Here is a 27048-nt window from a genome sequence, read left to right as displayed (position 1 = left end):
CCCGTCCTGGAAAACTGAGTTCAATGATGCTTACTTCGAAGGAAGTGCATGTGCTTGTTTGTGTGTGTGTGTACGAGAAAGAGAGAGCAACTGGATGTCACATATTAAACCTTCCTGGTGGTGCAACCCTGTACACACATCCCGGGGAGCAAGCCCCATTGTACTGAATGGAGCTTACTTCAGAGCAGGCCCGGGTAAATCTGCCCATTTTCATTTCTCATTCCCCCCCCCTTAAGTTTATTTCCACATCAACAGAAAATCCACCAGGGTTTGCGTGAGGATTTTTTAAATTGGTATTTCAAATTACAGTTTTGCAATCACTTATCCAACATACAGCATAAAAACAAGATTCAGATCCCAAAGAATCTCCTGGACTCCCCCCCCCCCCCGCCTTTGTGGGTCTTATTGTTAGCCATTCCCTCCTACATCTTTTATAATAATCCAAATCTTTTACATCTCCATTCAATCCAAAATTCACCATCAAATTACATTTTTTCGCACGAATTTTGTATGCCGTTTCCCCACCCCGACACGTACACTTTTGCAAAGCACTTTCCCCCGAATGCAATGCATTTTTGTGTGCGCCGTTCTCGCCATGTACAACAACACATGGCATTGCACTGCAAAATTCGGAGAGAGCATTCCAAAGGATAGCTCCGTTTCGTTGTTTCAGAGAGCACAAATTGGGCAGATTCTCCTTTAAACGTGAACCGAACCAAATCTCTCCTCCGCCCCCCCCCCTACTTCTGAGTAGACAGACGCGCCTTGGCTGGCGCTGCTGCTTCGGAAAGAGGCTTCGGAATCCGGTTCCTTTGCCAAGCGAATCCATCTCTGTTTTTCCTGCCGGCCTCAGCTAGGAAAGGCTGTTGAGCGTTCCGAACTGCAGCACCAGCCAGCGCTTGTAGTGTCAATGTTGGCGCTTTGCTCTCTCTCTCCCCCCCCCCAAGCCAAGAACAGAAGCAGAGCCTGGAGGACCGGCAGCAAGACATCCGCCCCCCCTCCCCGTACACACCTGCAACCTTATTTGCAGCTAAGCCCTGCCTGCCGCTGCCCCCCCTCCTCTTATTTTCCAACGGGAGACGAGAAAAATCTAACAGCTGAGAGACTCGGAAAGGTGACAGAGCAAGCCATCTCTTCTTGAAATCCTCTCTTTTTCCAGCAGCTGCTTCTCTGAGCAACGCCCCCCCCCCGAATTTTCACAAAAGGTGCTACCCCCCCCGGCACTGCATTGTGACCCAGCTGGTGTAGAGTTTCTGAGAAGAAGGGGGGGTCTTTTTCCCCCAGCACCACCCCCATGTCTTTCTCCCTGTCCCCGGCTAGCTACTGTATATATTTTGTGTCATTCGGACCCCTCGTAGCCAACGATGGCAGTTGAACTGAATGCAAGGCAGGGACAGGTGTAAAAAAAGGGGGGAGAGAGGAGGAGGAGGATCCCTTGCCCCCCCCATTTCCCTCCCCTCAATAGGCTTAAGAAGAGAGCCTTGGAGAGTTTTTAGCAAGAACTGCAGCAAAAAAGAGAGAGAGACAACGATTCCAGACTCGGTGGGAGACGCGAGGCAAACCCAAGGTAAGGAAAAAGGCACATTTTGTTTGCATTTATAAATTTTTCAGCAGCTTTTTATTAAACGGCGATGGCCGGTGTTTGTTTCTAACGCCCCTGCTCTCGAGCAAATAAAATCTATTTATTCTTTTTAACGTCGGAAAACTTCGTAGGTGCTCTGAATATGGGGGAATGTGGGGGGGGGGAAGGGAGGGAAGAGCAAAATTGGGAAAACTTTAAAAGAGAGAGAGAGATACATCAAAGCAATCATATAGGAATAGTGGTGTGTTTTATGATCGGTCAGTTTCACCTGCCTGTGCACCTTTGTGCGGTTGGTTTCAGATTTGGAAGACTGTGTGCTCTTCCTTTTTGTCTCTCTGTGTGTGTTTTTTAAAGGAGACACTCTTTTTTTAAAAAAGAAAAAAAATACCAGTCCACCAAAATCTCTGCAGCTTCTTCCTCCCCACCCCCACCCCCCAGATTACTTACATACCGGTATGTTTAAATAATATTACATCCTTACTGCTGGGCACTTCTCTGATTTTCCCTTTGAGCCTCTTGGTACCAGCTATTTTTCAATAGCTGTGTGTGTGTGTGTGTGTGTGTGTGTGTGTGTGTGTGTTGGAGGGGGGGTGTTGAACACCTTGAAAAGGGTCACATAGGGTACCTCAGTCTTGTTGGAGGGGGTGGCCAAGAATTGCTTCCCAATCCTCCCCCTTACAAGCTAGGAGAGGGGATAGATTTTTAACAAGCAGGTGAAGAAGCGGCGGCCGGGGTGGGGGGTGGGTGGGAATATTGTTGTTATTATATTTCTTTCTTTTTTACATCAGATTCTGGGGTGGGGGAACCTCTCCCGAAATGCGAATTGCAAAACCAAGGGGGTGGCTGTGGAAATGAATAGGGGTGTGTTGCTGTTTTTGGCCGGGACCTGTGTTTGTGTGCGATCATCACATCCCCTCCTGCCAGCTATACAATTGGGGGTAGAGGAGCAAGGGGAGCTGCTTTCATCTCCTTTTGAGGGGGGGGGGCTTTTTTCTCTAAGGGCACTAGACTTTGAAATCCACCCTCCCTTGCGTGCTTTGAAGCTGATGGAACGAAAGCCAATCCGGAATACTAAATCGGCAGAGAATGATTGGGGTGGGCAAGAAGGGTGCTTCTATTGTCTCAATCTGCGGGTTCTTTGGGGTGGGGGCCCACCGCTCCAAGCCACAGATTATGGCTAGGGTGTCCCCCCCTCCCACCAATGCCCGCCCCGAACAATCTTACTGGGATTAGGTATGCTTGCACAAAAGGAGTCAGTCTCTCCAACACATGATAAGAGGATGCAGAAATACTGGGTGGCATTTTGGGGGGGGGGGGGAGAATTGCATATTTCCCTTGCCCCCCCACCCCACCCCACCCCTCGCACCTATGTACTTTGGAATTTTAGTAGCTGGAGGGAAGAAGGAGAGGGAACACAGGGAGCTTTGTGAATTAATGTAGATATTATGCTCAAGAATGTGGAACCCGAGAGAGAAGGGCATATATTTAAAGCTATCCTTTTTTATTAAGAAGTCCTTGATGGAATTTTTAGCAGGGGGAGGGGGAGGCAGTGAGGGTGTGGATTTACAAAGAAGTCAATTTGTGTGGTGCAGGGGGAAACTACTACTCGCCCCCCTCCTCTCTCACACAAACACCCCGCACCTTTGTGGCCTGGCTCCCTTTACGGGTCAGGTGGAAGCGTTCGGGCGATGGATCTGTCTGAGGTTTCCCTGCCCCCTGTGGCGGCTGAGGTGTAGGGAAGGGTCTAGCCCTGGACTTGGAGCCCTGCCTTCTATATGTACCTTCTGGCTGTAGACACTCAGTGGCGAAACAGGGAGAATGCGCTCTGCGCATGTTCAGGGGCACCCTCGTCGGCACGCGCATCTTCGGGACAAAAGCTGTGGTGGGATTAAGCCCCCTGTACTTGGGAATTACTGTACTCTGGCAATATTGCTTTTCTCCCTACACTCCCCCCCCCCAAGAGTGGCCCAGGCAGCAGATGTAGGTCTTTACCCCCCCCCCTGTTGCTGATGTAGATCTTCACTCACCCCTTCTTCCCTGGCAGGGAGGGGGCATCATTTTGCGCTTTGCCTCCGGTGCCAAAATGTCTTGGGCTGGCCCAACACACATGGCATGCAGCTAGTCCTCATTGTGTGCCCTGCTGATGCAAACTAACGGCTCTTGTACTTGGGGGGGGGAATGAATGAGCTTCCCCATCCTTGGCTGGAATCCCCTCTCTCTGTGTGTTGCCCGTCCCCAAACGGTATCGGTTTGGGCGTCCTCTGGTGCAGGAGTGCCACTCTGTGTATGCCCAGAGGCTGCCCCCACCTGCTAGCTGGTTGCTTCACTTCTCCGGTGGCGGCGAGATGCTAAGGACCGTTGCTTGGCTCCCGTTAAGCCCTGATTCTTTTGTGTGCATAGGTGCTCTGGTGGTGCAGGGAAACACTTTGTGCATGCCCAGGGGGCAGGCGAGCATGGAATAAGTAAAGAGCCCATTTGAATATGGGCAAGAGTCTTCTGCCTCTTTCTCAGCTCCCCGCCCACGGTTGGGTTTTTGCCACTGGATAATTCTCTTCAACGTGTGCAAATCTCTGCTCGCTATCACCGAACTGATCTTTTACACGCACCCATAAAACGCGGCCTTGCATTGTTGCTTCATCTCTGCCTTCCCATGACCCTGAATCTCTTGGATCTGGGGCAGGTAGATTGTGTCGGTGGAAGTCTCTGAAATGTGGGTAGCAGGTGCGGCAGGCACCTCTAAGCATGTGCAGAGTGTTTCTCCCCCCCACTCCCACCTTTGCCACCTCCAGCTCCTCCCTCGTTTGGTAGCAAACACATCCTCATTAATGTTGGCGGAGCAATGATCCAAAGAGACCACCAGTGATGGTTTCGATTGGGCCCTTCTGGTTGCCGGGGGGGGGGGCTCTCTGTGTGTTTCATGTCCCTTCTGTGTCCATCAAGCCTTGGCATTTGCCCAGAGTCCACAGAACCTGCCATCGCACCCCTCCTTTCCCTCTCCCCGTGGTTGGACAAGCCTGATTTCTCCATCCCCCTCTGCCAAACTTTCGCTCTGTCTGGGAGAGGGGGAGCGTTATGAAAACCAGATATCGCCGAGTCACAGCTGTGTCAGCTTGGAAAAAAACAAAGGTTATCTTTAATCATTAAGGCACTTATTGCAGAAATCGCTGGCGACCCGGCCCCGGCCCTTGCTTAGTTATGAGGCCTGGGCTCTCTGCCACCGGTTCACCTTTTGACCTTGGGAGAATTGCATCCTCCGTTGGGCTGAGATGGCTCCATCCATTTGTCTCCGTTGCAGAAATTGAGGCTGCAAAGACCATTCCAATCTATACATTATTTGTTCCATCTTTTCATTCACTCTGAGCTCTGGGCTCGGGGTTGGGTGAGGGGCACTGAACCCCAAATGCTCTCTGGGCAGAATAACCATAGTCTTCCATTTTTTAAAAAAAATAAATAAACATGAAACCAACTAATCCATATCTTCTAAAATATATAAAGCTTCTCTTTTGCCTGCTTACTCTGGCTGCTAACAGGCTTTTTTTTTTTTTTTGGTCCATACTGCCTTTTTGGAATTTCTTTTTTACTCAAGTTTCAAGAGATAAGGACATTCTTCAGATATGGGCAGCCACTCGCGAAGGCATTTAACATACCTCACTTTTATGAGCTTAGATCTGGTTTATAGAGATGCAGCAGAATGAGGAGGCAGATTCCTGCAGCTGTTCGGATAGACTGTGCCGTTTCTACTTTCTTAGAAACCTCTCCACATTGTTGTCGATCCCTGTTTGTAGGAAATGGCCCCAGCAGGGAGCAGCACCCGGGTTAGAACCCCAGACTTCGACATGTCGGCTTGAGTTTGCGCTTTGTTTTCACTTTCAAAAACTATTTCCTGCCTGGAGTGGGACGAGATAACCTTGACAGGGTGGAGAAGTCAAAAGCAACAGAATGGGAATTGGGCAAAGAGGGATGTGAATTCCTGCATGAAAGTAGGAAGAATTAGCTGGGCAAACATAGGCTGGGAGACACCCAACTTCCCAGCGATACCTGCAGAAAAGGATCTCGCGTTTTAGTAGAATAAATACGAGACAGCAGCGTGATGCAGCAGGCGAAAAGACTAAGGCGATTCTAGGCTACTTAGAAGAATCGTAGAATCATAGAAGCATAGATTTGGAAGAGACCACAAGGGCCATCCAGTCCAACCCCCTGCCAAGCAGGAAACACCATCAAAGCATTCTTGACATATGCCTGTCAAGCCTCTGCTTAAAGACCTCCAAAGAAGGAGACTCCACCACACTCCTTGGTAGCAAATTCCACTGCCGAACAGCTCTTATTGTCAGGAAGTTCTTCCTAATGTTTAGGTGGAATCTTCTTTCTGGAAGTTTGAATCCATTGCTCCGTGTCCGCTTCTCTGGAGCAGCAGAAAACAATCTTTCTCCCTCCTCTATATGACATCCTTTCATATATTTGAACATGGCTATCATATCACCCCTTAACCTTCTCTTCTCCAGGCTAAGCATACCCAGCCCAGCTCCCTAAGCCGTTCCTCATAAGGCATTGTTTCCAGGCCTTTGACCATTCTGGTTGCCGTCCTCTGGACACGTTCCAGCTTGTCAGTATCCTTCTTGAACTGTGGTGCCCAGAACTGGACACAGTACTCCAGGTGAGGTCTGACCAGAGCAGAATACAGTGGCACTATTACTTCCCTAGATCTAGATGCTATACTCCTATTGATGCAGCCCAGAATTGCATTGGCTTCTTTAGCTGCTGCATCACACTGCTGACTCATGTCAAGTTTGTGGTCTACCAAGACTCCTAGATCCTTTTCACATGTACTGTTCTCAAGCCAGGTGTCTCCCATCCTGTATTTGTGCCTTTCATATTTTTTTTTGCCCAAGTGTAGTACCTTACATTTCTCCTTGTTAAAATTCATCTTGTTTGCTTTGGTCCAGTTAATACTTTGGCCCAGTTATACTTCAGCAGAGGTATAACGTTCAGAATGCAAAGGGGGAATAGCAGTGGTTTCTTCTCCTTTAATCATACTGTACTCGGACACCGCACGTTTAAGAAGAATACTGACAAACAAGAACATGTCCAGAGAGCGTCAAAGATGTTGAATGGCCTGGAGACTTTAAGGAAAGAATGGAAGTGTTGAGTATATTTAGTTGGAAAAGAGGCAACAGGAGACTGGGCATCTCCGGGGCGGGCTGGCAAACTCACTTGCCTGAAGCCCTGGAAAGGTCCTACAGTGTGGCTGCAGACAGTGTGGTGTTGTGGTCAGAGTGTCGGACTGGGACCTGGGAGACCGGAGTTCAAATTCTGACTTGGGCATGAAGCTCACTGGATGACCTTGGGGTTGTTGGCTTAGCTACCTCACAGGGTTGTTGTGTGGATTAAATGAGGATCTGGAGGACCCCCATAAGCACCTTGACCTCCTTGGAGAAAGAACTGGGATGTGGATGCAATAAATGAACAAGCAGGCCATATTGAGCTAGAGCGACCGATGGGCTGAATTGCTATAATGTGGTGTCCTGTGTTTAGGTATGGAAGGGGGCTTGTTATGTACTGAGCTGAATCCTAGAACAATAGGATTCAGAATCAGCGGGAGCTACCCAATCCAACTCCAGGTGGAAGTGAATCCGCAACCTGATTGGCCTGCTGGAGCAGCCAATCAGGCGGCTGGCAGAAGTGAATCTGCTACCTGATTGGCCTGTAGGAGCAGCCAATCAGGCTGCAGGCAGAAGTCAATCCACAATATAATTGGCCCACAGGTGTAGCCCTGAAGTAGCCAATCACGCAAGGCCCATTGTGTAAATAATGTATATAAGCAGATGGTTTTGGGAAAAGAGCCATTCGTCTTCTCTTCTCCTCCTTGATGACTATGAGCTGAATAAAGAGCATGAAATTCACTCTCGACTCCGAGTATATTTCAGGGCTATAGCTCAGTGGTTAGATGACATGCCTTGCTCCTCTCCTGTTTGTTCCTGCTTGTGGACTCTTTATTACAAGCACCCCGATTTTCCAGGGATAGTCCCAGAATTACAAAAGCCATCTAAGCTTCTGATTCAGTCACAGAATGTCCCATTTCCCCCCACTGAGCTTGGGGAAGCCGGCGCTTTGTCCAGAACAGTGGTGGCTGCAAGGGAGCATCCCGTTGCCTCTCTATGTCCTCTCCATGGCTGGCCTCCTCCTCTGGGCAGCTCCTAGCAGCTGTTGGAGAGCAGGCCAGGAGGAGGAGAGTCTGCCACCACCAGAGAACAAAATAAAATTGGGATTAAGGGGTTTTCTCAGGGCGGTGGAGGGCTTGTGGGCTGTGTCCCGTTGCTGAAATGGTGGTGGCATCTTCTGATAGGAAAGGTTCTGCAGACACAGAAACAATGGGTAGTCGAGGAGGGTTGGAGCGGGGAGTGAGAAATGCCCCTGTTTTCATCTGAGGAACGTTGAAGGGTGTGTTATCAGGCATCTGGTTGAGCTTGGTAAAGATAAAGAACCCCTGGTCCAAGGCAACTATGGGGTTCATAGAATCATAGAGTTGGAAGAGACCACAAGGGCCATCCAGTCCAACCCCCTGCCAAGCAGGAAACACCATCAAAGCATTCTTGACAGATGGCTGTCAAGCCTCTGCTTAAAGACCTCCAAAGAAGGAGACTCCACCACACTCCTTGGCAGCAAATTCCACTGCCGAATAGCTCTTACTGTCAGGAAGTTCTTCCTAATATTTAGGTGGAATCTTCTTTCTTGTAGTTTCAATCCATTGCTCCGTGTCCGCTTCTCTGGAGCAGCAGAAAACAACATCTCTCCCTCCTCTATATGGCATCCTTTTATATATTTGAAGATAGATAGATAGATAGATAGATAGATAGATAGATAGATAGATAGATAGACAGACGCGTTGCGGCGCTCACCTCACTTTCAGGGCAAGGGAGCCAGCGTTTGTCCACAGACTGCTTTCCGGGCCATGTGGCCAGCAGGACTAATCCACTTCTGGCGCAACGGGACACCATGACCCTTGATCATCTGGGTCGCTCCCCTCTGCACACGTTCCAGCTTGTCAAAATGAATGGCGCAACTTAATGGGTGGGGGGAATTATTGCCCCAACCCATTCAACCCTTCTCGTGGGCCAAGTGAGACTATGACTCTGCAGGTGATACTCCCATAGGAACAGTTTCCCGGTCATTTATCTGATGACCGAGAAATCCCTCTCTCTCTCTCTCTCTTTGCCTTTCAGGGAATGCCTTGTTAAAAGCTTTGTTAATCTGGGTTGCTCGAGTTGCATATAAGAGCTCAGTGCATTCCTCAGGGTCCCAGGAAGTGAAATCTCGGAATGTAGGTCTGTGAATGCCATCATGTCTCTAGCCCAAGCAGGGCCAGCCCAAGACCTTTTGCCACTTGAGGCAAATCTGAAAATGGCTCCCCCACCCTATGAACCCCACTACCACCTGAGTCAGCTGGAGTTGGCCTGGATGGGCCCCGGCACATTAAAGGAAGTGAGGGGTAAAAAAATAGCAGGCTAGAAAGGAAGAAGAAGAAGAGTTTGGATTTGATATTCCGCTTTATCACTACCCGAAGGAGTCTCAAAGCGGCTAACATTCTCTTTTCCCTTCCTCTCCCACAACAAACACTCTGTGAGGTGGGTGGGGCTGAGAGACTTCAAAGAAGTGTGATTAGCCTAAGGTCACTCAGCAGCTGCATGTGGAGGAGCGGAGACACGAACCCGGTTCCCTAGATTACAAGTCTACCACTCTTAACCACTACACCACACTAGCAGTGTGGCAACGACAGAGGGACATAGCTGCCAAGTCTCCCGTATTCCCCGGGAAACCCCCCGGTTTTTCCAGCCATTCCCAGTTGTTCGGTCCCAGCTCCTGCCAACCTAGCAGTTCGAAACAACTTGCACGTCCAAGTGCAAGAAGATAAATAGGTATCGCTCTGGCGGGAAGGTAAATGGCGTTTTCGTGCGCTGCTCTGGTTTGCCAGAAGCGGCTTTGTCATGCTGGCCACATGACCTGGAAGCTGTACGCCGGCTCCCTCGGCCAATAAAGCGAGATGTCGCCACAACCCCAGAGTCGTCCGCGACTGGACCTAATGGTCAGGGGTACCTTTGCCTTTGCCTTTATGTACATGTATGGACAGTTAATGTTAACCTGATCAGTTTACAAATGGGGCTCCTTATTGCTCAGCCTTCCTCTTAGAAATATTTTTAATGCCAGAGTTGTTGTTGTTGTTGTTGTTGTTGTTAATTAAATTTGTATACCACCCTTCACTCAAAGATCACAGAGCGGTTCACAATGTAATAATACAGAATGAGAACACAAAATACATAATAAAATGAGAACAAAACCAAACAATAAACACCCCCACACACACACATATACACACACACATTTAAAAGAATAATCAGTCCAAGGCCTGTTTGAAGAGAAATGTTTTTGCCTGGTGAGTAGAGATAAGCAATGAAAGTGCCAGGCAAACTTCCCTGGGGGGGAGCATTCCACAGATGGGGAGCCACTGCAGAGGAGGCCCTGTTCTTGTGTTGCCACCCTCCGGGTCTCTCTCTCGAGGAGGAGGCACACGAAGAAGAGCCTCAGAAGATGATCTCAGGGTCTGGGTAGGTTCATATGGGAAGAGACAGTCCTTGAGGTATTGCAGTCCTGAGCCATTTAAGGCTACAAGGTCAAAACCAGGACTTAGAATTTGGTCCAGAAACTAATTGGGAGCCAGGATTGGCGTTACATGCTCAGACTGTCTTGAATGAATGAATTTATGAATATGGTTGCAGACCAGCATCAACACGCACAATATCACAGATCATAAAACATATCAAAAATACAAAGGACAGTACGAATATAACAGGGATTTAAATATAAAAATTAAAATTAATTATTAGCGTACCCCCTGTAGTTAACATTTAGGGGGTTGATCATTATGGGATACCACTTGCTTCCTGCGATTGATTGCAGGCACACAGAATTTGGCTACATTAGTCTCGGGATTCTTGTCCTCTACCAGGAGTTTTAAACTATGGGTATATGCTCAGACTGTCTTGTCCCGGTGAGAATCCTGGCTGCTGAGTTTCTGAATTGTCTTCAGAGGTAGCCGCATCTCCAGTTTAAAAGATTGCAGGTAGAGTATGACAAGAAAGACTCTTCAGTGTCAGAGACCCTGGAGAGCTGCTGCCAGTCAGAGCAGACTACACTGGCCTAAATGGATTAATAGTTTGGGAACTGCTGGAGGGTTTGAAAGACTTATTAGAATTGCTGCAAACAGAGTCCCTGATCTGGAACTAGTACGTATCGGGTAGAAATGAATTTGCTGTTCACCACAAAACTGAGCTTCGATGCTGGAAACAGTCTTAAAATAGTTACAAATAAAACCTTAACAAAGATACAAAGTAACCCATTGCTCATAAACAGCAAACAATGGGGCCTGGTCTTATTTTTAGTCCTTAATTCTGTTCAATAAACTTTCCACTCTCTGGTCCTATGTAACTTGCTTGTTCATCATCCTGGAGCTGAACATCTTCTGACTTAGACGCTGACTTCTCAGGTTTCGTTTTCCTGTGGTGAGAGATCTCTGCTTGGGTTTATGGCGATGAGTCATCAATTAACCTGTCATCAAGAAACATCCAGCCTTTCCTTGCCACTTTTGCTGCAGATGAACCTCCTGCTTAACACAATCCTCTCTGCATAACATTTAAAATGCAATGCATGCAAACATTGCTTTTTATGCAGATTAAACTTATATCTTTAACACGGGTTGCATATTTGCTACTGGAACAAGTTCAAGGTGCTACTATTATTAGTATATCCGGCCCTTAACAGCTTGGGACTAGTTTACTTGTGGTAAATACTGTTCTTCTGAATAATTCTAACATATTCCTATTATTTCCAACAATATAAACACCTAATAAAAAAATTCCTTCACTAGCACCTTAAAGACCAACTAAGTTTATATTTTGGTATGAGCTTTCGTGTGCATGCACACTTCTTCAGATGGTATCTGAAGAAGCTTCGACTCAGACCAACATGGCTACCTACCTGTAAATATAAACACCTGTCTTTGTTGCACCCGGCTCCTGAAACTACCAAGATGTTGGGGTACTTAACCAAGAGCTAAATCTAAAGTTGCCTGATTTATTCGTTGGTGGCTATCTAGACTTTTATATATTGTGCGTGCGTTTGAATTATCAACGTATTTGAATGACTTTGTAGGATTTTGTGATTTTACTGTTTTAACTTATCACCATAAAGGCTAGAAGTAGTAACCCACTGTAACGCGTCCTCTCTAGGGCTGCCTTTGAAAGGCCCCGAAAAACTTGGGACCAGGTTAATTGGAAGACTGTCTGCCCCTGTATTGACCTGTAAGATCACATAGATCATGGGTTGGCAAACTAAGAGCCACAGGCTGGATCAGGCCCAATAGCCTTCTGGATCTGGCCCATGGATGGTCCGAGAATTGCCGCGTAGATCGCCAGCGTGCATGCATTCTTTCCGTCTTCCTCCCTGTCTATCACATGGCAGTGGTGCCTCCTCCCTCCCTCCTCCTGGCTTCTCCCCGCCCTGCCTAGAGGAGGAAGGGGGCTGGGCTTTGTTGGTGCCAGCAGCAGCAGCGCTCAAGCGGCCGCCATTTTAAGCAGCCCCTCTCTGGAGCCCTTTTGCACGCCGCTCATTGTCCCTCCGGCGCCGCTGCCACCAGCCCCTGCCGCTCGCAAGACACAGGTAAGCAGCTCACCAGCCCCTGCCGCTCGCAAGACACAGGTAAGCAGCCACCGGGGCTCGTGGTGCTCTTGCATCATCCCCCCCAAAAAATATAGTCTGGCCCCCCACAAGGTCTGAAGGACAGTGGACTGGCCCCCTGCTGAAAAAGTTTGCTGATCCCTGACATAGATCATCAGTCGGTAGAGCATGAGACTCTTCATCTCAGGGCCGTGGGTTCAAGCCCCACGTTGGGTGAAAGATTCCTGCTTTGCAGGGGGTGGACTAGATGACCCTTGGGTCACTTCCAACTATAATTCTGTCTCTATTATTCTATCTGGGGAAGTTCTACTCGTGGCACCGCACCCTGCAGAATACGGAGAACATTTCTCCTGTTCTATGGAATGCCCTTCCCTCTGCCATGTACAAAGCCATTATTTCAGCAGGCCCATAAGTCTGGACCCCTTCTTACGCGATTTAAGTCTGAATTTATGTTTTATGTGCTTGAAAGTATTCTTATACTGCTGCTTGATTGTTTTTAGCTTGTGGTTTTGTTTTAACGATGCATTCTTTGGAGGTTGTTGTTGTTGTTGTTGTTGTTGTTGTTGTTGTTGATTTTAGGCTCTGCACGGCTTGGAGATTTTTGAAATATTAATTGGTTTATAAATGCTTTTAAATAAATAAAATCGAAGAGTAGATGGATTTCCAGCAGGGCTCCTGGCACGAAAGGATGCTTGGTAAGGTTAAACCTTGCAAATAACAATGCAGACGGACCTGGGCTCAGATCCAATGCTAGTCCTACTCAGAGTGTCCCCATTGATGTTAATAGATAGGGCCAGTCATGTTAAGCTTGTGGTGTACTAAGACCGCTAGATCCTTTTCACATGTAATACTGGCAAACCAAGGATTCCCCCATCTTATATTTGTGCAGCTGGCTATTCCTGCCTAAGTATAGAACCTTCCATTTGTCCCTGTTGAAATGCCTGGTTTCCCACGGGCATCTGGTCGGCTTCTGTGAGAACAGGATGCTGGACTAGATGGGCTAATGGCTTGATCCAGTAGAGGTCTTCTTTTGTTCTTGCGAATGAATATGTAGGTTTAAAAAAAGGAAACGTAAAGGACCCCTTAAGGTGGTGGTATTCTCCTTAATAATCTGGCTATGTGGCCCTAACAGGGCTGGCCAGGCTGCATCTAAAGCCCCAACCTCTACTCAAAGTGGGACCATTGAAATTAACAGGCTCAAGTAAGCCATGTCCTTTAAATTCAACGTGTCTGCTCTGAGCAAAGCAAACCTTGGACACAACCCATTATGTCCAGTTCTGGGTAAAATGTAAGGCAAAGGACCCCTGGACGGTGAAGTCCAGTCAAACGCAACTATGGGGTTGTGGCGCTCATCTCACTTTCAGGCCGAGAGAGCCAGCGTTTGTCCGCAGACAGCTTTCCGGGTCATGTGGCCAGCAGGACTCAACCGCTTCTGGCGCAACAGGACTCCTTTCCAGGCACGTAGCAAGGGAGGGGCGTAGGGGGCGGGCTGCCCCTAGCTCCAGTCTAGCGGGGGAAGCGCACGGGGGCAGTGCCCCCAGCCCCTGGCCTGCCCCTCGCCTCCTCTGTCTGAGCCGCCGCCAGCCGAGCACCGGCGCCGCTGGAGGCCAAGCGCTGCCGCCACGGGCCAAGCGCTGTCACCACCAGCTAAGCACTGCCACTGCCACCGCTGCCGGCCAAGCGCTGCCGCCACTGCCGCCAGCCAGGCGCCACCACCGGCCGAGTGCACCGGCCAAGCAGAGCAGCAGCGCCAACCCGGACGGACTGCGCATGTGCGGACATGTGCAGTCCGTCCTGGCTCATTCTGGTGCGCGCCATGCGCTGTGACATCACGACGCATGTGTCAGGATGCATGCATGCTGCAGAGTGATGCCCCGCCCCCAGGGGGCGCTGCCCAGGGCAGCCAAACGGCACCGTTCGTCACTGCTCCTTTCCCTGCCAGCTTGCCAGGCTGGAAGTAATTAGGTTGGTAGTTGAGTTGAGGGTCAAGGCTGTACCTCTCTCGGCATATTTCCACTGCCCAGCTATTAAACTTGGCAACCTTTTTATTGCACCCCCTCCAGCACCGTTTCACGGCTTGTAGGTTTCCTGACCCCTGGGGTGAGCTGCGGCAAGAGATTCTGCTCTGCCATTGGAATTGCTCTCCGTTTGCTTATAGAATAACGCTAATCTCCCACCCCCCAGCCCCCCCTATGTGCTTCCTCATTTTTCGCTTCAGCAAAATATTTTTATTTGCTCTGCACATTGTGACCCTCTGTGTGCCGAAAGCCTGCATCAGCCGGGGGAGTAGCTTGTAAATATGTTTTTTTGTTCTCCGCTGCCATTCAGAAAAACAAAGCAAAATGAACAAACCAAAGCCTTTCGCGAGTCTGGGTTCCTTTTCAGGAGAGGGGAAGCCGGCAGCAATGCGATGGTATCAGCGAGAGCACATCCGTTCCTCAGGTGCAAAGTGGGAGGGCGTGCGGACTCTGTTGTAGCGCCAAGACTCCGAGAGAAAGCAAAATGTCAGGATGGGAGGAATTTGATTCCCTGCCTATTTAAAGGGGAGCCTAACCTGTTTCACACTTCCTCTTTGCGAAATGTTTTGGTTGCCATTTTCAAACTGAAACAGAAAGTCATCATCACAGGCAATTGCGAGTGTAGAAAACACTGCTGGCAATGAAGGTGTGATATCACAGAATCATCCAGGAGGGGCATCAGCCAAGGATGCTTTAGCTGAGATTCCTGCATTGCAGGGGGTTGGAGTAGATGGCTTCTGGAGGGTCCCTTCCAACTCTACAGTTCTCTACAGTCCATCAGTGTCCAAACATGTCCCACCACACAGGACCTTGTAAAAGGATGGAGTGATGGTGAAAATGTTTGCTTTTGTGTCTCCTCCTCCTCCTCCTCCTCCTCCTCCTCCTCCTCCTCCTCCTCCTCCTCCTCCTCCTCCTCCTCCTCCTCCTCCTCCTCCTCTTCTTCTTCTTCTTCTTCTTCTTCTTCTTCTTCTTCTTCTTCTTCTTCTTCTTCTTCTTCTTCTTCTTCTTCTTCTTCTTCTTCTTCTTCTTCTTCTTCTGTAATCTGCCCTGTGATTTTCAGATCAAGGCAGTATATAAATTTAATAAATGATAATGATAATGAGTTGGCTTCTGATATTTGACCAGGCAGGGCTCATTCATTCTTAAGCAGGGACAGGTGACAATCTCAATTCAGTTCACATTGACAGGTGAATTTTGCACCTTCTGAAATAACATAGCCATTCTTTGAAACTTGCACTTCTCTTGATTTTGCATTGCAGACCCCTAGACAAGTAACTCGTATGCTAATTTGTGCACAGAAATGCATATATTAGTAAAATTCCTTTGCAAAGAAAAAAAATGCGTATTGGGAGAAATTCACACTAAAAGGCTGATGAATTTTCATGAGGACTTTGCAAATCTGTTTTAAAAAAAAAAGCTGAAGTGGAAGTGTACAGGATTGAACTGGGAAGAAATGAGAAACGAAGATAAACCAAAAGTGACAGTTCCTTTCTTCTCTACCCATGGCCTTACGGCTCCAACTCTAAGTCCCACCATCTCCAGACAGTGTGGCCAATAGACTAGGAAGATGGGATTTGTAGTGCAGTAGTATCTCGGGGGGGGGCACTGGTTCCCCATGTCTATTCCAGAGAAACCATACACTGGGCTATGAGGCCAGGATATTTTGGGAGCCTCTGTGCTTAACTGGTGCTTATCATTTGAAGGGGAGTGGGTCTGTCGGTGGGGAAAATATTGGTGCCCAACGAAGTCTGGCTCCACTGGGAAGCGTGTAGCTTTTTAAAGAAACATTTTAAAGGTAAAGGGACCCCTTGCTGTTAGGTCCAGTCGCGGGCGACTCTGGGGTTGCGGCGCTCATCTCGCTTTACTGGCCGAGGGAGCCAGCGTACAGCTTCCGGGTCATGTGGCCAGCATGACTAAGCCGCTTCTGGCGAACCAGAGCAGCACAAGGAAACGCCGTTTACCTTCCCGCCGGAGCGGTCCCTATTTATCTACTTGCACTTTGACGTGCTTTCGAACTGCTAGGTTGGCAGGAGCAGGGACTAAGCAACGGGAGCTCACCCCGTCGCAGGGATTCGAACCGCCGACCTTCCGATCGGCAAACCCTAGGCTCTGTGGTTTAGACCACAGTAAATCTGGAGCAGTGAATCTGCCACTCCTGGTCTGACAGATTCCATGTCTCTGGACACCTCTGACCCTGCTTTGCTGGCCTGTCTCTCTGAGCTATGTCCCTAGTTTCAGGAATCCTCTTCGCAGCTTTTAGCTCAACATCCATGCGGTCAACTGGCTCTTCTCAGGGAGTCCATTCTCGTGCACCGTCCTGCTTGACACATTTTCACAGTGCAGAGAAGAAAGGCCTGCAGCCCAGCCTTCTCCCCCCACCGGCGCTAGTGTCCTGCTCCAAAGGCATTTTCAACCAGGTTAGAATTTCATCTGCTGGTCCGCTCTGCCACATCGTTTTCTCCCGCTTACATGTGTAGGCCAGACCGCAGCTGTACACAATCAAGGGAAGTGACTTGCACATTTTGGAGTACCAGATCACTGGGAGATTAGCTTCAAAATAACCATCCATATGGGTATGGTAGATGCAATTCACTGCAAGGCACAAATGCCTTTTTTTAAAAAGATGTACAGCTGTGGCAAATTTCCATGGGCTTTTTTTCTCTCTCTCCCTGGAAAAAGCGCTGCTCCTTGAAAGTAGGGGAGGAAAGAATGGGGGGGCAGGCAAACATGTTATCCTTCCCTTCTCTCTCCAAATGGAGGGGTCACTTCAGCGCTGTGGGTGACTTCCTGTCACTTTTCCATATCTTCCGCTTGGACTACTGCAATGCGCTCTACGTGGGGCTACCTTTGAAGGTGACCCGGAAACTACAACTAATCCAGAATGCGGCAGCTAGACTGGTGACTGGGAGTGGCCACCAGGACCACATAAAACCAGTCCTGAAAGACCTCCATTGGCTCCCAGTACGTTTCCAAGCACAATTCAAAGTGTTGGTACTGACCTTTAAAGCCCTAAATGGCCTCGGTCCTGTATACCTGAAGAAGCGTCTCCACCCCCATCATTCAGCCCGGACACTGAGTTCCAGCACCGAGGGCCTTCTGGCGGTTCCCTCATCGCGAGAGGTGAGGTTGCAGGGAACCAGACAGAGGGCCTTCTCGGTAGTGGCACCCGCCCTGTGGAATGCCCTCTCTGCAGATGTCAAGGCAATAAGCAATTATTTTACTTTTAGAAGACAACTGAAGGCGGCCCTGCTTAGGGAAGTTTTTAATGTTTGATGCTGTACTGTTTTTAATATTCGGTTGGAAGCCGCCCAGAGTGGCTGGGGAAACCCAGCCAGATGGGCGGGGTATAAATAATAAATTATTATTATATTATTATATCCATAATGATTATGATGCACCTGATGATGAAGAAAAACCAGCCTAGCAGTTGCAGAAGCTTTGATGATGGCCAGAGGGGAACGGAGGCATTACGATAGGTTTGGGGAGCCTGTGACTCTCAGAATGCCATTGGGCTCCAACTCTTATCAACCCCAGTGTCAGGCATGGAGAATCCCCCCCTCCCTTCAGTAACTTCGCATGTAAGAATTAACAAGCGGAGATGATATATAATGAATTGGGGAAAAAATGTTTAAAAAGACTTTTGTTAAAAAACCAGAAGCATTCCTCCTAGGAATTTTAGATCAAGATTTAAAAAAGGGAAATTGGAATTTTTTTTATGTATGCAACAACAGCGGCAAGAATTATATTAGCACAAGCTTGGAAGACGGAAAAAATGCCAACGAAAGAACAATGGCAGGGGAAATTTATGGAATCTGCAGAACTGGCAAAACTAACAGATAAGCTACATGAAAAGGACAACAAAGACTTTAAAAGAGAACGGGAGCCATTTACAATATATATGAAGAGACAACATAAAGAACTGGACACATTGGCAGGATTAGAGTAAACAATAACAATTTTATAGAAGAAGAAGAAGAAGAAGAAGAAGAAGAAGAAGAAGAAGAAGAAGAAGAAGAAGAAGAAGAAGAAGAAGAAGAAGAAGAAGAGGGAAAATTTGGGGGAAACAATACGTAGGGTGAACAATATGGGAGTATGAGGGAGGGGGTAGGAAAATACGGAAAACTGGTAGAGAAATACTGTTAGAGGATGTATATACAGAAAAACCAATGGTTTTTTTTTTACCGTAAAAAAAAACAATTAACGAGCGGTTGATGTATTTATAATCCTTCTATTACAGCATCATGTTGTGAACACAAATTCACAGCTCTCGCAAGGAGGGCAGTTGGATACTCTAACCCCTTCTTCCAACTTCCGCAGTATTTTGGGTGCCAACGGGAAGTGCCTCCCTCCCTCTGACTCCTGATATGTTTGGACCTCCGAGTCCGTGATGGTGGTGGTGGGGTCCTCCACACTCTCCAGTGACATCTCAACTAGCTGCCCCCTCCCTTTCGGTTCTCTTGTCACTATCTCGAAACTGGTTAACCCCTCCCTAAGCTGTTCAGCTTCTCTCTCTCTCTCTCTCTCTCTCTCTCTCTCTCTCTCTCTCTCTCTCTCTCTCTCTCTCTCCGGACAAGGGGGATGACTCTTCCCCATCCAGCTCTCCATCGGAGAGAAGCTGGTCTGCCATAGAATGCGTTGCCCAGTCCTCGTCTTCGTACCATTCCCTAACACCCAGCGAGTATGACAAATGGTCCAGTATGGTGGGAGTTGTCAATCAGCAATATCCGGAAGCTCACAAGACCTCCAGATGGGAACAAGGGATAGATTTCACTTGGTTTGCATTTAAAGACAAATACCCATTCTGCACCTTGGGGGGGGGGGAATATGTGGACTGAAATAGCCATTCTTTGAAATTCACACATCTCCGAATTTTGCAACGCAGTTCTCCAGCCATGCAATGCGAGCAAAAATGCATATACAGGGTAAAGTATGCATAAAAATAACGTATTAAAAAAAAACCCGTGCTATATTTGGAGGAAGTCAATTTGCAAAAACGTGGTAGGTTGTGCAAAATGGTGCACAAAAATATATACATGAGAAATGTGCAGTAAAAGCCTAGTGAATTTTCACGAGTGCCTTTTAAAAAATAAATTCAGAAATGGGGAGAATGGAACTCAAGATTCAAAAAAAGAGGAGAAACTGAAACTTTGCCCAATGAACTAGTTCAGTTCCATGATGCTCACTTACTCCTAAAATCTCTGAACTATACTTGAAAGTATTCCCCGTGGTTGCCACATGAACCAAATGTTTATTAAGTTCATTTTAGGGCAGATTGTCAAACAATTCCTCATTCATCTTCATTTTCTTACGTGTTGTTTCTGACCCGTTAGACTCTTTGGGCCTTGAACCTTAAAGATCACAATGGTTGGGGGAAATAAATTAAACCTCGCACATTCCACTGTGTGCGTTTTGAGGTTTTCTTCATCTTCTGAAGTGTATTTTTATCAGCTCAGCAGCTTGGGACATTCCAAATCCCAAGGGGGGGGAAGGCTGAGGATAATTCAGATGAACTTGAATGGAATGGGAAGTATATCTTCAACCTTTTCAGAACCAAGTCCCACTTTTAACCCAAAGGTGGATTTGGGGGCCCATTTCTTAATCTTTCTCCCTATATTTTGCTTGGTGGTCGTGCTGCTGCTGTGCCCCATCTTGGATCAGATTTCAACTCACTGGCGGGCCCTCACCCACCAGTTGAAGACCAGTGAACTAGACCCACCAGTATGTTTCTGAGCACAATTCAAAGTGTTGGTGCTGACCTTTAAAGCCCTAAATGGCCTTGGAGCGTCTCCACCTCCATCATTCTGCCCGGACACTGAGGTCCAGCACTGAGGGCCTTCTAGCGGTTCCCTCGTTGCGAGAAGCCAAGTTGCAGGGCTTTCTCGGTGGTGGCGCCTGCCCTGTGGAACGCCCTCCCAACAGAAGTCAAAGAGGAAAACAACTACCAGACTTTTAGAAGACATCTGAAGGCAGCCCTGTTCAGGGAGGCTTTTAATGTTTAATAGATTACTGTGTTTTATTTTCTGTTGGAAGCCGCCCGGAGTGGCGGGGAAAACCCAGCCAGATGGGTGGGGTATAAATAAATTATTATTATTATTATTCACACATCTCCGAATTTTGCAATTATTATTATTATTATCATTTAGCAAAGAGATGAATGTGAACTGTGAACTGACATTCGTTCCTTTTGAAAATGAACTCTCTAAGCTCTAGTAAAATCTGGGGTGGAGAAAAAGGTGGTGACTGGGGAGAGGGCCTTTTCGGCAGTGGCATCCCATTCGTGGGACCTGCCCTCTAAGAATGCTTGCCTAGAGTCCACTTTGCTGCTGTTTCAACCCCAGATTGAGGTTGAATCCTGACAAGACAGGATTTGGAGGACAGGGAGCAGGTGGATGTGGAGGACTCCATAGCTGCCAAGTTTTCCCTTTTCTCGTGAGGAAGCCTATTCAGCATAAGGGAATTTCCCTTTAAAAAAGGGAGAACTTGGCAGCTATGGAGGACTCCCTGGTCCTGAATGGGGTAACTGTGCCCCTGAAGGACCAGGTGCGCAGCCTGGGAGTCATTTTGAACTCAAAGCCGTCCATGGAGGTGCAGGTCAATTCTGTGTCCAGGGCAGCGGTCTACCAGCTCCATCTGGTACGCAGGCTGAGACCCTACCCGCCCGCGGACTGTCTCACCAGAGTGGTGCATGCTCTGGTTATCTCCTGCGTGGACTACTGCAATGCACTCTACGTGGGGCTACCTTTGAAGGTGACCCGGAAACTACAACTAATCCAGAATGCGGCAGCTAGACTGGTGACTGGGAGCGGCCGCCGAGACCACATAACACTGATCTTGAAAGATCTACATTGGCTCCCAGTACGTTTCCAAGCACAATTCAAAGTGTTGGTCCTGTATACCAGACTGGTGACTGGGACAGCCGCCAAGAAGCAAGGTTACAGGGAACCAGGCAGAGGGCCTTCTCAGTAGTGGCGCCCGCCCTGTGGAACGCCCTCCTGCCAGATGTCAAGGAAATAAACAACTACAGTATCTGACTTTTAGAAGACATTGGAAGGGAACCCTGTTTAGGGAAGTTTTTAATGTTTGATTTTTTATCATGTTTTTAATATTCTGTTGGGAGCCACCCAGAGTGGCTGGGGAAAACTGCTGGTTTGATTGTTGGTGTTTATTACAATGGGAGTTGATCTTTTTTATAAAAAAAAGACAGTATTGCTTTTATTTCTAATTTGCAATTGTCATGAACCACCCTGGCAACCGCCTGGCTGCAGGCAAAATATATATACCAGCCGGCAGCTGTTGCTGGGGTGTTGCAGACAAGGCAGCCTTGTGCTCCTGGCTTCCCAACGCTGAGCGTTGCTGCTGCTTAACGAGAGGGGGGACAGCCTGGCGCAGTTCAAGGATGGTGGCAGCGGCACTGTGTCCGCAACACACATTCTCACTGAGTTCGCTGCAGCTCGCGCTCCCCGCTCTGCCTCTCAGGAAGTGGTAGTGACGCTCAGTGGTGGGAAGGGGCCGCTGGAGTTTGCTTTAAAATAGCGACTCTTTGCTGAGTTTGCAGGTTGCAGAATTGAGACTCTTGCGGTGCAAAGTTGCTGCTGCCTTTTCTTTGAGGAGGCTGTGCCTGCGGTTCTGCATACATCTTACCCTTCCCTTTTTTTTTGGCAACACTTTGAGAACTACAATGGGAGCAGAGCGATTTTGGGCACAGCATCGTTCGTACGTCGATGGCACCTGGCTCTGCTTCTCTTTGTCTTCTGAATCTGCTGGGTTGGAGGAGGGTCACGAAAGTTGAGACTCAATCCTGAATTTCATGAAATTATTGCGTAAATTTCGTAAAAAGATATTTACATGAGATAAAAGAAAGACCTTCCTCATTCGGAACATGGTTAGCCTACGGAATGGACGCGGGTGGTGCTGTGGTCTAAACCACTGAGCCTCTTGGGCTTCCCGATCAGAAGGTCGGCAGTTTGAATCCACACAACGGGGTGAGCTCCCGTCGTTCTGTCCCAGCTCCTGCAAACATAGCAGTTCGAAAGCACACCAGTCCAAGTAGATCAATAGGTACCGCTCCAGCGGGAAGGTCAACAACATTTCTATGTGTTCTGGTTTCCGTCATGGTGTCCCGTTGCGCCAGAAGCGGTTTAGTCCTGCTGGCCACATGACCCGGAAACAGGGGCGGAGAGCAGGCGGGGGCAGGGCCGGCGCACGTCCTGGGGGCGTGGTGCCCAGCACGGGTGGGGGGCAGCCACGATGGCACCCCACCAGGATCACACCGCTGGGGTGGTGCGCTCCCCCCCACTCCTCTTCCCCTGCCACTGCCCGGAAAGCTGTCTGTGGACAAATGCCAGCTCCCTCAGCCTGAAAGCGAGATGAGTGCTGCAACCCGATAGTCGCCTTTGACTGGACTTAACCATCCAGGGGTCCTTTACCTTTTAGTTAGCCTATGGAACTCACTGCCCCAGGAGACAAATTCATGGAGGAGAGAGCTATCAATTACTAGCCGTGATGGCTACTCTCTGGCTTCAAAGATGGAGCCAGCAATGCTACTGATCAGTTTCAGGAGACCACGGGAGGGCTCTTGAACTCAGGCCCTGCTTCTGGGCTTTCCACTAGCACCTGGTTGTGAGAACAGGATGCTGGACTAAAGGGGGCCATTGGCCTGATCTTATCTAGCATTTCTGGAGGTGGGGGAAGATGGGGAAAGGCACGTTCTTATTGAAATCTAAAGAGGGGGGAGGAGGAGATCACCCATTGCTTTTGCTTTGACTTCCCGTGACTTCCCATTTCTCCCCCACAATAACCAACAGGGTGGCTTTTCATTAATAGCAGGGCCGTCTTCACCATATCTGGCACCCTGGTGCCAAGATCCCTCCGGCACCCCCCGTGAGTGAGGCGGGCAGGAGGGGCGCGCGGGGAGCTGAGAGGTACGGAGGAGGCACCCCCAGGCTCGCGCTCCCTGCGCGCCTCCGGAGAGCGGCCTGAAGCCACTCAAAAACTGAGAGGCACGGCCCCAGGCTCCCGCTCCCCGCGCTAAGCTCTGGAGACACGTGGGGAGCATGAGTCTGGGGCCACCGCGCCACGCCGCGCCTCTCAGCTGTTCAGGCGGCCCCAGGCCAGCGCTCCCCGCGCGCCTCCGGAGAGCTGCCTGAAGCCGCTCAACAGCAGAGGTGCACAGAGGCAGACACCAGCGTTCGGCGCCCCTTCCGCGCCCCTGATGGCCAGGCGCCCTGGTGCCTTGCGCCACCCAGCCCGGGCCTAGGGACGGCCCTGATTAATAGCACTGGTATATGTGTATTTATGTATAAGCTCTGGTTATAATTCCGCCCACCCACAGAGCTCACAGATGCTGGTGATCTGTGGCCTGAGAGGCAAGGAGGCACAGAATCGTGTTATGGGATGCCCCTTTGGCTCCCAGCAGGGCAGGATCTCTCTCATGTGTCACCCTTATTGGTTGCAATAATTGCATTGTTTCTGGGGGTGAGGTTGCATCCTTGATTGGCTCCCCAGGTTGTTTTCTTTCTGAGAATGGGCCTCTCCGCTTGGTTTCCTTTCCGTTTGGTCCAGATAATATGCTGTTTATGTAGTTTTTAGGTACTGTTAAAGAACTCTGCAGAAAACAGTAACAGGGATTGCTGGTGTTCATTTATTGGGCCCACGTCTGGAACGCAAACCGATCCAGTAAATATGATAGACATTCGCTGTTGTTGCTTAAAGTCCCCAAACAATACATAATTGATTGCATTTCTGGGAAGGGAGGGGGAAACACCCCACCTAATTTGCATTGTGTTTCCTTTGCATTAAAATTATGAGATGGAATAATGTAACGACAGCTTAATTATGCCATTTGTGTAATTAACGGTGTAAATGATTTAAGTTATGTGGGGTTTTTTTTTTTTTTTTTTTTTGCCAAAGCAGACAGTGAGGCGAATATTATAGTTCTTGGCAGAAGCCGAACTACAGGGGAACAGAAAGAGTGCTGCATACGAGGAATGCAAGGTGGAATCGGGACCAGCCCTTTCATGAGGCACGATAAGGCAGCTGCCTCGGGCAGCAAATTCTGAGGGGCGGGAAGGGGCTAGGATAGATGTGCCACCTGATCTGCCCTGTAGCTCCTAAGCTTGCTTGCTGCCCTAGGGTGCAGTGGGCGGGGGGGGGGGGGGAGGCTCTGCACCATCACCAGCGCTGAAGTAAGATTCACTTACCAGCCTAGTCAGATTTTGCGCACAGAATGGCAAATGCGCTGTCTTGTCCTTTGCCTCAGGCAGCAAAATGGCTCGGGCAGCTCCTGGGCGAAATGGAAAATGATGTCTTCTTAGATCCCTCTGACCTCAAGGGATTGGGGCCCGTTAGGTGGTAGCATGAAGCCAGCAGCACCTGGGGACCCCTGCTACTCATTCCACTGCATGGGGCCCTGAATTTTGCCCCCAATGTCCTATCCAGACAGCATTACTGCTTCTGAAGCAGGCATGGGCGTAAGGGGCGCTCCGCCCCTAGCTCCACTCGTGCGGGGGCAGCATGCAGGGCAGTACCCCCGGTCCCTGGCCTGCCCCTTGCCTCCTCTGCCCGAGCAGGAAGAAAAAGAGCGTGCTATGGAGCGGGTTGCCGGGCGCCGGTGCCAGCAAACCAGAGCGTCCTGCTTCAGAGCGCCCTGGCCACCCGGACATACTGCGCATGTGCGGACATGCACAGTCCATCCTGGCGCATGCATTGTGCATCGTGACAGCACAACACATGCATCACGACAGGCGCACGCTGCAGACCAACGCCCCACCCCCAGGGGGTGCCACCCTGGGCAGCCAAGCAGCACCGTTCGCCACTGAGTTTAGGGTTGTGTCTAAGTTCTACTCAGGTGTTGTTGTTTAGTGGTTTAGTCATGTCCGACTCTTCGTGACCCCATGTCTTCCTTCATTGTTTGACCAGCTTTTAACTAGGACTGCTCCACTAGCTCTCAGCTAGCAGAAGCACTGGGATTATTCCCACATATGGGCTAGATCCACATATACAGTACGTATTTGTAACTAAATCTGCCTTCAAGAATCCAACTCTGAACTGATGTGAGTAAACTTCTTTTGTTGTTGTTTAGTCGTGTCCGACTCTTTGTGACCCCGTGGACCATAGCACGCCAGGCACTCCTGTCTTGCACTGCCTCCCGTAGTTTGGTCAAAGCTCATGTTGGTAGCTTCGAGAACACTGTCCAACCATCTCGTCCTCTGTCGTCCCCTTCTCCTAGTGCCCTCAATCTTTCCCAGCATCAGGGTCTTTTCCAGGGAGTCTTCTCTTCTCATGAGGTGGCCAAAGTATTGGAGCCTCAGCTTCAGGATCTGTCCTTCCAGTGAGCACTCAGGGCTGATTTCCTTCAGAATGGAGAGGTTTGATCTTCTTGCAGTCCATGGGACTCTCAAGAGTCTCCTCCAGCACCACAGTGATGGTTTTAAGTTTTTGCGAGCTGCCTTGTGCCCCAGTTCTGGGGCAAAGGGTGTGTTTGGATAATAATGCCCCACATCTCTTTCCAGAAAGAAAGCCTGTAGCCAATGGGCAACAACACAGTTCTTCTATAAATCATCAGCCACAAAATAATTCAGTTACATGGCGTGGAGAGGCAGGATTAGTTATCCAATAATTGGAGGTAACTCGGAATTCATAAACAAAACCCCCTAAAGTATAAACATCTGCATGCATAAGTTTGCTAAATGTGTTTATATTAATCAAACAAAGATAGCAAAACAAACAAACAATGGGATGATTTGATTTCTAGTCGCGTAAAGTGTGTATGAAGGAAAGTCTAGAAAATTTGCTCAGATTTGAGTGGATGCCAATTCGCTGGAAAGTCTGTAGGATCATATTTGGAGATAAAGAGAGATGACAGATTAGATAGATAGATAGATACCGTGTTTCTCATATTTTAAGACATGTCTTATATATTTTTTTTTCGAAGAAAATAAGCCTATGGCTTATTTTCGGGGGTGTCTAATTTTTTGCCGAGCCACGACTGAGCGGGAACCAGCAAAGGCAGCAGCCCGCCGCCGGCTTGGAGCTCGGCAACGAGCGCGCTGCTGCCTTTGCCAGCTCCCGCTCTGTTGGAGCTCGGCAAAGCGCCGCTGCTACGGTACCTTTGCCGGCTCGAGCTCCAAGCCGGCGGCGGGCTGCTGCTTCGCGGCTTCTCCTCCTCCTCCTTCTCCTCACTGCCGCCTTTTTCGGGCTCCAGCTACTTCTTCCCCACAGGCTCCTCCGCGGAAGGCCCGTCCAGCAGCTCGGCCTCTGAGTCGCCGCTGCTGCTGCCGCCTCTTTCTCCTTCTCCTCCTCCACCGCCGGGCTCTCCTCCTCCGGGCCCCTCGTCCTGGGCGGGAAGAGCGGTGGTAGGGATCTCGGCGGCCGCCAGGCTCTCCTGGGATCTCCTGCCTTCCCGCTCGCCTCACACGCGCGGCGCACGAACAGGCAAGGCGGCGCGCTGGGCCGAAAAGGGGGAGGGAGGGGGGAGGGTGAGCGCAGACGCGCGTGCAGGGGAGGCTCCCTCTCACCGGGCCATGTGCGCGAGAGCGGACCCGGCGGCGAGTCTCGCGAGAGGGGGCAGGGACCAACTCGGCACAGGAGGGGGGGAGGAACGGATTCCAAAAGCGGTGTCGTTAGAACAATCCTGGTGGTTAAGTCCAACATGGCGGCTCGAGGCCCCCGCATTAAGCCCGCCCTTAGGTGGGGTCGGATGGACCATCCCAGAAGGAGGGT

General features: G+C 49.4%; 1 protein-coding gene across 1 annotated transcript in view; it reads left to right on the top strand.

Moving 5' to 3' along the window:
- Window positions 1-954: 954 nt before the first annotated feature.
- The window catches only part of SEMA6B (semaphorin 6B), a 189577-nt gene continuing 163483 nt past the window's right edge, over window positions 955-27048 (top strand). The window contains exon 1 of the mRNA XM_060275375.1: window positions 955-1567. The gene's annotated coding sequence lies outside the window, so the exon portion shown is untranslated. The remainder of the gene's footprint in view (window positions 1568-27048) is intronic.

This window comes from Zootoca vivipara, chromosome 6 (assembly GCF_963506605.1).
Source record: "Zootoca vivipara chromosome 6, rZooViv1.1, whole genome shotgun sequence".
NCBI classification, from domain to species: Eukaryota; Metazoa; Chordata; class Lepidosauria; order Squamata; family Lacertidae; genus Zootoca; species Zootoca vivipara.
The sequence above is the reverse complement of the archived record's forward strand: the minus strand, read 5'-3'. Positions and strand labels throughout refer to the sequence as shown.